General features: G+C 46.3%; 1 protein-coding gene and 1 long non-coding RNA gene across 2 annotated transcripts in view; one reads left to right on the top strand and one right to left on the bottom strand.

Annotated features, from left to right (window-relative positions):
• Nucleotides 1-12,304, bottom strand: part of GALNT14 (polypeptide N-acetylgalactosaminyltransferase 14) — a 216,842-nt gene that overhangs the window by 160,132 nt on the left and 44,406 nt on the right. The gene's annotated exons all lie outside the window — the stretch shown is intronic.
• LOC129623302 (uncharacterized) lies at nucleotides 9,074-11,490 on the top strand. Its single transcript, XR_008700474.1, has 3 exons — nucleotides 9,074-9,152; nucleotides 10,826-10,989; nucleotides 11,364-11,490. It is a non-coding gene; the product is annotated as an uncharacterized LOC129623302 (long non-coding RNA).

Here is a 12,304-nt window from a genome sequence, read left to right as displayed (position 1 = left end):
AGGAGACCTGGGTTTGATCCCTGGGTCAGGAAGATCCCCTGGAAGATCCCCTGGAGAAGGGAATGGCAACCCACTAAAGTATTCTTGCCTAGAGAGTTCCACGGACAGACCATGGGGTTGCAAACAGTCGGACATGACTGAGCAACTAACCCTGCTCCTATGAACACTCTGTCTCCACGTCTCCTCATACCCGATGTCCTCTGATGACTCCCTCTGAGCAATGAGGGAGGGCCTCATAAAGCAGTAACAGTGGGAGGGGAGGGTCTTAGAGAGATGACCACTTAGAATGAGGGCACGACCTCTCTGTCTGATGAGCACTGTTAAAGCACTGATGCAAATACAGAAGAAGTACTAAATTGTGTGTGTGTGTACCTGTGTGGATATATACACACAGACTTACACATACGCATATAAAGAGTGGCCTCAAGAAACTCATAATCCATTTGAGAAAATAGGAAACAATGAATAATACAATAACACTGTCTAACTGATTTAGACAGTAAGAACCACATGTAGGATAACTATATGATTTGTCATCCACACTGGAATGCTCTCAAGAATGAAAGGAGACACTGCTAATAATTGCACTGGGAAAAAGATATAAATGGAACTGGCCAAGGTGAACCAGGATGTAAGGTCACCTCAGGTAGCTAGATGGTCATAAACCCCAGCCAGACATACACAGAGTGCCCTTTCAAGTGTCCTATACAAGTGCTGAGTTCTGCACAGTACCACCCCACCACATCCTTGTCCCTGTGACAAGGCACTGAATCCTGTTATTATTTATATTATTATAGTAACAATCCTTTTAATAAATGCAGTTTTGCTGATTAGGTATGCCTGACACTGTGCTAAGCCATTAGACATCAGCTTGTTTGAGTCTCACGATAAGAGAGGGGCATTATTTAGACCCATTTTATAGATAGTAAAACAGGGAACAAAGAGTTTTGGTTCAGTGACATGCCCAGTGGCCACAACAGTGAGTACTCCCGCACTGCCTGAATATAAAGGGCATTGTCTTAATTACAAAGTGTAGGTTCTGACCTATATTCCTCAAGGAGGTTATGAAATCCAATATGCACACCCATCTTTCACCACCCTCAGCTCAGCTCCTGCCATTTCAGACAGTTTTCTTCCCTCCATTATAACATCTGTTTCCCTACTTAACATCTGTCCTTGCTTTCCCTTCAGTTATCTCAGGAAATAATACTCTTTCCTTCTCTCTAAATATCACTTTCTCCGTTTCCATTCCTGTTACAAATCTCCAAAGATGCTCACTAATCTTGTTTGATAAGCCTGAGTTCCTTCATGAAGGCAAATGAAAGTCTAAGTCGTAAAATAAAATTTAAAATACTAAACAGTTATATCATCCAATAATGACACCGAAAGTGCCCAGAAGTTCCCTTGTACAATCCCCAGAAATCTCTATTTACCTCTTCATCTGTCTTTAATTAAACCGACTTTTCCCTAGGTACCAGCAAAATACATACCTTTCTCACTCACTTTCATCACCTCTGGGTTTCATCCTCTGATGAGGTGGGCAGCCACAGCACTGCCTAGTTTCCCTTGCACATGCATCGCACGTCAGCGTAGGTCTACACTGAAAGGCTATGGTGGACGGGCCGAGGAACGTAAGATTCCTCCTGTTGTATCCACGGGGAAGTGTGTACCAGGTCACAGATGGAGTTGGTTCAGTACCACCCTGGGGACAAGAGCAACCAGGGGAGGCCACAAGGCTCAGGTTGGGAGCTAAGGACATTGCTACGTCATGCCAGAAGTGACAACGCAGGAGCAAAAGTGCAGAGATACAGGAAATCTTAAGAAAAGACTGGCTCCAGCACAGACTGTGCTGGGTCTGAAATGAGTAGGCTGGAAAAAAGGCCACGACCAATTATGTTCATTAGTCAGTAGGGACAACCATCAAAAGTATCAGGTTCTGCTGTGGCAGAGAAAGTTCAGGCTTGTTAAGGAGGAGAAAACTTGAATGGTAATGATCCTGCTCAACAACTTGCGCGTTTCAGCCAGGCTTTGAAGATGGTAATTAGGTATGATAACATTAGACACATAAGTTCACCAGGTTTGCTGCTCCATTCCTGACTTAATCAGCCCTTCCCTTATTAAAGGAACACAGATTGATAAGAAAACCCTATTGTTTTAAAGGTTACCAGAAAATTGCACCCAGAGTTAAAGCCAACTAAATGACTTTAGAAGAAAGGGTCAAGATTGGAATTTCTCATCAAAGCAATCCTGGGAGGATTTGGCCTACTAAAGGTTTCTCTTTCCACTCCCTGGGCCCGGGTCAAACCAGCCCACTTACCCTGCTGACGTGAGCTGTCTTGGGGCCAGCCTTGCTGCAGTGCCAGGACCAGGGAGCCCCTAGGCTCTGGCTCCTGCCCACTCAGGACAGTGTTCACTCATGGCAAAGATTCAGAAGCTGGGCAGCCTGGTGAGGCCACCAAGATGATCAACAAAGAGACGGGTAAGTGAGGTCAAGGCACGGGACAAGATACAGGCTGGGAGAAAGCGGGTGCCAGAAAGACAGGGCAAAGCAGGGTTAGTGTATAGATCAGAGGAGCACAGGGCTGCAGACTCAGACACTTCGGGTCCACAGGAGCAGGAAGCTGCATGGGCAGGTCTTCCACTGTGCACGCCCATCCCAGGCCCTTGGAGGGAGAGCAAGGGAGCTTCATAGCGGGCCCAGGGTTGGATTCAGAGATGAGGGGCCCAGATTCTCAGCTGTAGACCATTTTTAATTTACGAAAACATCAAGCAACAAGAAACAGAAATGCATGCTCTGCTTTTTGGCTCAAGTGACCATATCTTTGGGAAACCAGCTTGTCTGAACCAAGAGCCATAGCCCAGGCACCACATCCAGAGGGAAGATGATGGCCAGGAAGAGCTGCTCCTGCAAACAGTCACACGTGCTCATGTGTATGCTTAGAAACAGCATGGGAAACCAAATAAAATATATTACCCTGAATAATAGGGAGAATAGGACCGCCAGGTAAAATACAGGAGCCCAGTTAAGTTTTGGTATAAGTAAAACATACATTGCCCCATGCAATATCTGGGACATACTTACACTAAAAAAGTATTCATTGCTTATCTGAACTCCAAATTTACCTGGGCATCCCCTATCTTCATTTGCTAAATCTGGCATCCAGAAAACCATGTAATATCCATTCTATACCTAAACTCTAAGTGCACTTCTGTGAAAGTCCAGCAAAGGACAGCTATAAATAAACAAAAGTTAGATGTTTGTATATGGAAATTAGTTTTTAAAAACCATTACTTTCCAGAAGAGGGAGACTAAGAGGAGAAATTACTCAAACCCAAGCATGAATTATTACAGGAAACACTGTGCTAGGAGACTCAGAGGACACGGTTTCTCGTCCCAGGCTTGTGACCTACACAAGTCACATACAATAATTTTTACACTAAAGAATTAGTTTGAGGATGGACTAGGAAATGTGTATTTTCTTTCCAATCCTAAAATGTTATGATTCAATTCAATTAGAACTATAGCAACAGGGTGAAACAAAGGTATTTATGTTCCAAGTCCTAGAAAAACAAAACTAGAGGGCACCCGTTTCAGCTTAAAAGATGCAGGTTCTTTCTTTGCAGGTCTCTTCTTTCTATTTTAACGTATCCTTCATCTCACATAGTTACTTTGGGGGGAGGGTAAGAACAATTAAGTTTACCCTCTTAGTAAATTCCAAGTATATAATCTAATTAACTAGAGTCATCATGCTATATATTAGATCTCCAGAATTTCTTCATCTTTCATAATTAAAACTTTGTACCCTTTGACCAACATCTCCCCATTCCCACGCCCCCTGTAATCACCATTCCACTTTCTGCTCCTATGAGTGTAACTGTTTTAGATTCCACATATAAATGAGATCATGCAGTGTTGCTCTTTCTATGTCTGGCTTATTTCACTTAGCATAATGTCCTCCAGGTTCATCCACGTTCTCACAGATGATAGGATTTCCAACTTTCTTATGGCTGAATAACATTCCATTCCATATATAAGCCACATTTTCTTTATCCATTCATCTACTGGTAGACACTTGATTTCCCAGCAGGCACAGAATTCATGTGGTCCTGCGCTAAGAGAAAATGTCATGAGTTGAGGACAGAAATAGGATCAGAAAAGATGAACCCAAGTAAGTTACCTGGACCTCTACTACCGTATGGGGGTCCATCCCAAAACCTTCCCAGGCTGATAAAAGGAAAGAGAATAGCCCTTCCATAAACAGCCCTATTAAGGCTGTATCCAATTCCAAAGGTATGTCTTAAAAGATTTTGTTGTTGTGAAAATACTTTCTGAAAATAAAATCCACTGATCCTCATGAAGACAATTTGTTTCAGACAGGGTAAAGCTCAATTAATCACGAAAGATGCTGACAAAGCTTCATGAAGGTCGTACCAAAGGCTGGCAGAAGTCAAGCACTGGATTCTCAACAATGATTAGGACAAATATCAAGTTTGTGTGATCATAGCTATTTCTTCTCTACAGGTTCAAGTTCAGTTCAGTCACTCAGTCATGTCTGACTCTTTACGACCCCACGGACTGTAGCACGCCAGGCTTCCCTGTCCATAACCAACTCCCAGAGCTTGCTCAAACTCATGTCTATCAAGTCAATGATGCCATCCAACCATTTCATCCTCTGTCATCCCCTTCCCCTCCTGCCTTCAAATCTTTCCCAGCATCAGGGTCTTTTCCAATCAGTCATTCTTCAAATCAGGTGGCCAAAATATTGGAGCTTCAGCTTCAGCATCAGTCCTTCAATAAATATTCAGGACTGATTTCCTTTAGGACTGACAGGTTCAAGAGTGCCTCCCAAAGAAGACAAATTCAGTCTAAATTTTAAAATCACTTGGGAACCACAAAAGTAGAAAAGCTTACCCTTTCTTTCCTAATATGCACGTAAGCAGAAAGGAAAGGTAAAGACTGAGTTAACTCCAACTATAAAAAGTGTTTTGGGGTTGGATCTGCCCAAAACAGCCTAATTTCATCTCAGCAAAGACACATTTTTACATTTACAGAAAAAAACAGTTAAACATTCAAAAGTGCACATGCTTATTTTGTTGGGAAAATTATACACATTTGTTTGATTAGCTTTGGTAAATAAAATAACCAAGTCATCACTCAAGACTCAGACGTGGCTGCAAAATTGATTCAACGAAATGTCAAAATAAATCACAGCTTAAAAATGCATGGTATGTAACTTCTAAAAATGAAAACCACATCTATCTCTGTCAGAGTTGTGAAGGCTGTGCATTAAAATTATATCAAAAACGAATGCATTTTTGAAGGGAAAATATTGATTTAATCGACTCTTCCTGACTAGTGATTCAAATCATGATTTGAATCAATTTGATTTTAATCGAGCCCACCCTTTCCAAAAGTCATTTATACATGCCTTTGGAGTGCATGATGTTATTTCCAGTGGTCTATTTGTCTCTCTAGTTATAGGATATTCAGAGTGATATGAAAAGGGCTGTGTTCCCCACACCTTGCCAACACAGCAAGAGCGCAGCCTTCTGCAAGCCCAGACCAGTTGCAGATAATTCCAGAAAGGCCAACCAAGCACCAACGATAATCACTAAGTGACAAGCAGGCAGCCCCATGGGATCTAAGTGCAGGTATAAAGGCCAAGCCTCAGCGGTAGAAGTTCAAGTGTGACAATTCAGGCTTTTGTTCAGTTCCAGGATGGAAGTCAGGAACAAGGCTGACCTTGGTCCTGGGGGACTGCAGTACTCAGCAGATGTCAGCCATAGCAGGGGCTGAGAGCCAGAGACCGGGACAAGGCAGGATTTTAGGGGGAACCAGAGGATTAGAGAAGTCCTTGCAGGAGGCTGACCTGCTGCTAAGAACATGAATTAGGGGTTTGGGGAAACAGAGTCATGCAGAAACTGACCAGGTAAATTAACTGTCACCCGGTCTCAGCTTCCTGAAGGGGATTATCGACTTTCTAAAGATTTAGAATATGTGGCACAGGTCAACTTGGTACATGGGAAGTGCTCAATGTTAGTTATTGCTGATGAGGAGGCGGATGAAATCATCCCTGCTAGTGTAACCAACTGTCCAGTTTGCCCAAAACTGACCATTTCCCAAGATGTGGTTTATCCAGTACTAAACCAGGCAAACCAGGATGGCTGGTCCTTCTCGCCCTTCAAACTGATCACAGAGCCTGGGGTGGGGCAGAAGCTGCAGGTGGGCTTAAGTGCCTTCAGCTGTGGCCATCAGAGGCCAGCAGGGTCAGGGAGGCAGGTACTGCATCTTCCTGTGGGGAAAACTGAGTTTTCTTATTTGCGGATCATGGTCTGGCCTTTCCCGTCACAGCACCTGGTGAAGTGAACGTGGTGAATCAATGATCGCTAACGAGCTGCCCGGTCTAATCATTTCCTCCCGTCAGTTCCAGTTAAAGAAAACAGAACAAGAGGATGGGAGGCAATGGTAGGAAGCCGGGTCTGGCTGCTCCTGGGATCATTGAGTTTCAGCTGGTCTCCCAACCCTTCACTGGGTACCGACAGAGCCTCACTCACTGCATGAACCTGGAGGGTGGTGGGCACTCAGCCTCATGCATGGCATCTGAATAAGTGGTGTGACGAGCCCAGAGTTCTGATCTGCTGCCTTCTGGGATGTGTCTATGCAGAGAGGCCTAGGCTCTCAGCTGGGGTTACTGTCAGGGAGCCCTGGTTCAGTGCGCAGGCCCTGGTCTCCTGGGTCAGGGGCCAAGGCCTAAGGCCTTCCCTATAATCCGTCACCAGACCCTAAATGCAACCCAACAAGAGGGCAGTTATTCAACCTCAGAGGCTTCCCTGGTGGTTCAAATGTAAAGAATCTCCCTGCAATGCAGGAGTCGCGACTTCGATCCCTGGGTCAGGAAGATGGCCTGGAGAACAGAATGGCTACCTACTCTAGTATTCTTGCCTGGAGAATTCCATGGACAGAGAGCCTGGTGGGCTGCAGTCCATGGGGTGGCAAAGTGTAGGATATGACTGAGCAATGGAGCTCCAACTCCCTGTCCTGCCGCTGATGAATCCCACAACAGGGGAAACAAGTCTCTCCTGGAGGATGCTTGGTGAGAGGCTGTTGGTGGGAGAAGCTGCCAGGAACCGCTCGGTTCCCTGAGGTTTTAGGGATGGGCTTAGGAACACGATTCCTAGAGGCTGCTGCTATATAGTAAATCCGGAAAAAGCACCCTTGACAGACAGAACTGCACTTTTGCTGCTGTGCTCTGCCGTGTCCCACTCTTTGTGACCCCATGGACTGTAGCCTGCCAGGCTCCTCTGTCCATAGAATTCTCCAGGCAAGAATACTGGAGTGGGTTCCATTTAATTCTCTAGGAGATCTTCTTAACCCAGGGATCGAACCCACATCTCTTGCGTCTCCAGCATTGGCAGGCAGGTTCTTTGCCACTGCACCACCCGGGAACCCCAAACTGCATGTTTATCACCCTCCAAATTCAGCCTGAGCTAACACACGCCAGACAGGCACTGGGAGCAGCCACCACACAAGGCTATTTTGCAAATTTTACCCTCATTTAATTCTCAGCATAAGACTCCAAAATAAGCATTACTATGTCTCTTTTTTTTTTTTGATGAGGAAGCAATCTCAGTGAGGTGGAATTCGAGGCTAAGAGAAGTGAGCTGTTCATGCAACGAAGCTTCTGAGGAGCTGGGTGTGCTGGCTGAAGCAAAACCAGTTGATTCTGGAACTTTAAAGATGTGGGTGGGGATGGGGATTAGGAACATGCTCCCAACTGATGGTGGCTGATGTGAGGACCCAGGGACCTGGGGCTGGAGGAAGTCTTCCCTGGGCCAGCCATCCTGTGTGGTGTTCGAAGCCTCGTGGTTGATGTATCCAGCTCCTCTATGTTTATTAAGCTCTTTGACACCCTGACCTGATGCTCAGCTTCACTGGGTCCTGGGGGGTGGGATGGACAGGGGGTTCCTCTTTGGAAACACTGCTGTGGTGCCTACTGAAGGAGAAGCATGGCTTCATACACCCCACAGGTTAGGACTGGAATCATGGCTCTGCCCCTTGGTAACTAGGCAGCCTTCAGCAAGTCACTTAACCTCCCTGAACCTCAGTCTCTTCATCTATAACCTGGCTCACCCATAGCTGGTGTGACTATTAAAAAATAGCACGTTTGGCATGCTTAGCATGCATGCAGTACAGAGTAGCCCTCCATACATAGGGAAGATTATTTTGAGCAACATTTGCTAACCCACCCGGGTGCCAGGCCATTAAGCCAAACAGAATCGATGGGCATCCCCCCATTAACAGCTTTTAACCATGCCAGACTGACCTGTCTAGCTAGGAGCCTGACTTGAAGCCACCATTCCTCACTCCTGGTCTTGCAGTCATCCCAAAAGGCAAACCAGGATCAGAACAACAAGAAGGGCTTCCAGACAGAGAGAGGGGAGCCAGTGCTCAGACATAAACTTCAGAGTCTCTAAAAGATGCTCGCAAGCACAGCCGCAGAGTCTGCCTCTGCAGTACCGGGCCTGACTACTGGTAGCCCCACCATGAAAACCCAAGCTGCACCCTGACTTCCGCCACCTCCATCACACTTTCTCCATCTCCCTGTCATTGCTCCCCCACCGCCTTCTAATGAGATCATTGGAAGTCACTCCACTTCCTTTCTGTGCACTGCTGTGGCCCCTCAGCTCAGCTGTGCCTTCTCATCACTTCTCTCATTGAAATGCTCAGTTCCTGCCCGTGGGTGACACTCACTCTGTCTCGTCCCACCCTGGCCATCAGGCCTTCACTATGTTCCAAGACCTCTGGACACACCACACTATTCCAGGCTAAAGTGTGATTTCTGGGCACATAGACTTGTCACCTCGTCAACCCTTTCACCTGCTACTACCCTCCAAGTCATTGTCTTTTAGTCTCATACGTCAGCCCAGGCCCACGGGCCCGCCTGCCTGCAGAAGCAGATCCCTCCAGAGCATCTGCTCACAGCATGCTCTTAATCAGCAGGCTGCATGGCTCCCCAGGCCCCTGACCTTTACTTCCCATCCCCCTCCAGACCTTCCTACTGCTGCAGAATGTGACCTTGAGAAAGTAACTTCAACCCTCTGGAGCTGGGTTTGCAGCTCTAAGGACAGAGTTCTATGAATTATGTTAGAAGGTAAGATAAAAAGACCCTGTGAATGTAGTAATACCTTCAGATGAATTTGTACCTTATTCATTACAACACCATCATCCGAAAAGCAGTAGTACATCGATGAGTGAGGTCTATTATTACTGGCACACTGTGGCTTCCTGGACCCAGGGTAATAATTCCACAGTCCTCCAGGGATCCACAGCCTGTAGGTTGGCAAACAGAGGACTAGATAATCTCCGAGGGCCTTTCAAGGTCATTAATTCAACAAATACTTACTGAGTGCCTGCCAGGAAGTGTACATTCTAGTTAGAGTGACAGAAAAAAATCCAAGAGAACAAATGAGTTTGAAAGAATGACTAATTACGGTAACTGGTAGGAAACACAGGACATAAAGAATGAGCAGTGTGAGGGGAGTGGCCTCCTTTAGAGAGAACAGTTAAGGAAGGCTTCTTGGGGGTAGTAACACTGGACCATATGGTCTGGACAAAGGCAAGACACCAGCCAGGAGAAGGGGTGGGGTGTGGAGAAGGAGGGCAGAAAGCTTTCCAGGAAGAAGAAACAGCTCTTCCAAAGGCTCTGAGGCAGGTGCCAATGCAGTCTGTTTAAGATCTTTATGGCTGTAGATGGGGACATTAAAGGGGCACATTATAGAGAAAAACAATTCCATTTGGATGTACCGACTCCAAGGGTTGTGCATGGCATCCCAACAGCACCATCAAGACAGCTGAATAGAGAGGAGGCGAACACCCAGTCCCTGAGCCAGACACCCACCTCCAGGAGTCATCAGCACAGAGATAGCACCTCAAACTCTGTGAACAGTGATGGAGTTTAGAGAAAGAAAACAAGAGTGGCTTCAGATCCATCCTGAGAAACACCACCCCTGAGCTGGTGGAGAGAAGAGGGAGCTGAGGAGGGGCAGTCATGGAGGGAGAGTAAAACCAGGACCCAGTGGAGCCATGAACTCCCAAAGAGAAAGGAGTTCTGGAAGGAGGGAGCAGCTTCCTGGGTGGAATGCTGCTGAGCGATGGAGAAAGTAAGATGAGGGTAGAAACACATCATTGGCTTTGACAATGTGGACGGTGTTGGTGACCTTGACCAGAGGGGCCTTGACCAGAGTGGAGTGGTTGTGGCAGAAGCCACTGGAAGAGACGGAAGGCAGAACAGGAGGTGAGGAACTGGGGACACCCATGTGCAGGCAAACCCCTTCCAGAGGTCTGGCTATCAGTAGGAACAGAGCAAAGGCACTGACGATGAAAGACTGTGGTAGATCTCTCTCCCACCACCCACAGGAGAGGAGCGTGTTTCCCACTCCACTAACGTTGGACCTGGACACCTGACGTGATCTGGCCAATGAGATGTGCAGATATGCCCTGAACAAGGGCTTTAAACGCGCTTGCCTGATGGGGCCCACTCTCTGTGGCTCCTGCCTTTCTCAACAAGAAGAACACACCTTGGGTAGCTTCTGGATGAAGGAGGATGAATGACATGTGGAACAGACTAGGACACAACCCACAACCTGAAACCCAGCTTAGATCTGTGGACTCCTAGCCACAACACAAAGGCCAATGAGCAAAACACAAACACTTATTATACGAATGCCTGAGACACTGTGTTTATTTGTTATGCAGCATGATTACAGACATGACTGAGTGATACAAGGGGAAGTATGTGTTCAAATATTTTTATTTTTTTTTAAGATAGGTGATACTAGAGTATGTGTGTATACCAATGGGAAAATGATCTACTGACATGAAAGAGGATTTTGCTGCCTGGGAGATGTGAGATAGCTTTGGAAGGGCATCATCCATGAGAAAGCAAGAAGGAAGGAGGTCCTGAGAACAAGTGGAAACATTGGCCTAAGGTAAGTGGAGGGTGATATAGCCTCCATTATAATAACAGAGAAAAAAATGGGTACAGACATCAGAAGATTTAAAAGTCTGGTCGAGGGATGATGAGGAGCTCAGGTTGGATGGACTCGAACTTCTCAAGGAATAAAGATGCAAGGTCATTTGTAGGACGTGTCCTTGGTGGTGGGGGGGTGGGCCTTTTTGCCTGCTATATGCCTTTCCTTAAATGTCTAATTTTCTCCACTGATTTAGATTCTAATAAGCCCTGCTCTCTCCTTGAAACCTTTTCCTAACTACCCTAGATTACTATGACACCTTGCTTGTCCTCCAGCATCTGTAATCTCAACCCCCGTCCAATACTGATTAGCCTTCTCAATGCTTCCTGCAGGACTAATGCCTCCCCTTCACTCTGCTGGACCTGAGCCTGATAAGACACGTGGGCCATGCTGTCTGCTTACCAATGACATAGTGATGTCATTGGTCATGCTGAGGAGGCTTAATAATTACATGTTAACCAGCTTAAGAAGAAAAAGTATTTGTCTGTCACTGTTGCATCTTCTAGAATAGCTGAGTTGGACCAAAACAAATCAGGCAAGGCCAGCTGTTAAAGAGTTACCCACTAGAACTACTGTTTTTGGAGACAGACACATTTTCTGGTTTGGGGTTATTTTATTTCTCACTTCTTATGCCAACTTCCCTGAAGCCTGATCCGTCTTTTTTTTTTTCTGGACTGCTTCAAAAATTCCTTCATCAATCCTGCCTCAGACGTACTGACATCTTCCCTGGGAAAGCAGAAGGGTTATTTTCCAGATGCGCTTTAATGCCATTGCTTAGAGGGTTTTCTGTTTTATTTTTAATGAAACAAAGGGCAGCAGATCTGACAGGTGATGCTTGGGAGCCTGTATTTCATACAAGGGGTCCCAGAAATAACAAGCAGCCGGACTGCTTCCTGCATCCCAGTTATGCAGATCTTATTTATACCTGGGAGAGATCAGAGGGAGCTAGCTCTCGAGGGCCTTTCTAGCCTGAGCCAGGGTAGCAGAGTGTGCCTTGAAGTCTCGGTTCAAGGAGCCTGACAGTTTCACAAGGTCCCTCAACACCCACCAGTTATATGTGGAGGAAACAGGACTGGTCCAGAGAACACCCCAGGCTGCAGGGCTACCACAGCAAACATGTAAAGTTGGGGAGGCTGCTCACGTTCCATCCCCTAGAGGGGTTCAATCTACCCTCCCAAGTTCCCCTCATTTCCAGACGCCAGAATCATCAAGCCAGCCCACCTTCCCTTCTCTACTGGAGCAAAGCATCCCTCAAGAAGGCTTCCCAGATGGC

The sequence above is a fragment of the Bubalus kerabau genome, chromosome 11 (assembly GCF_029407905.1).
Source record: "Bubalus kerabau isolate K-KA32 ecotype Philippines breed swamp buffalo chromosome 11, PCC_UOA_SB_1v2, whole genome shotgun sequence".
Lineage (NCBI taxonomy): Eukaryota > Metazoa > Chordata > Mammalia > Artiodactyla > Bovidae > Bubalus > Bubalus kerabau.
This window is presented reverse-complemented; position numbering and strand designations above follow the sequence as displayed.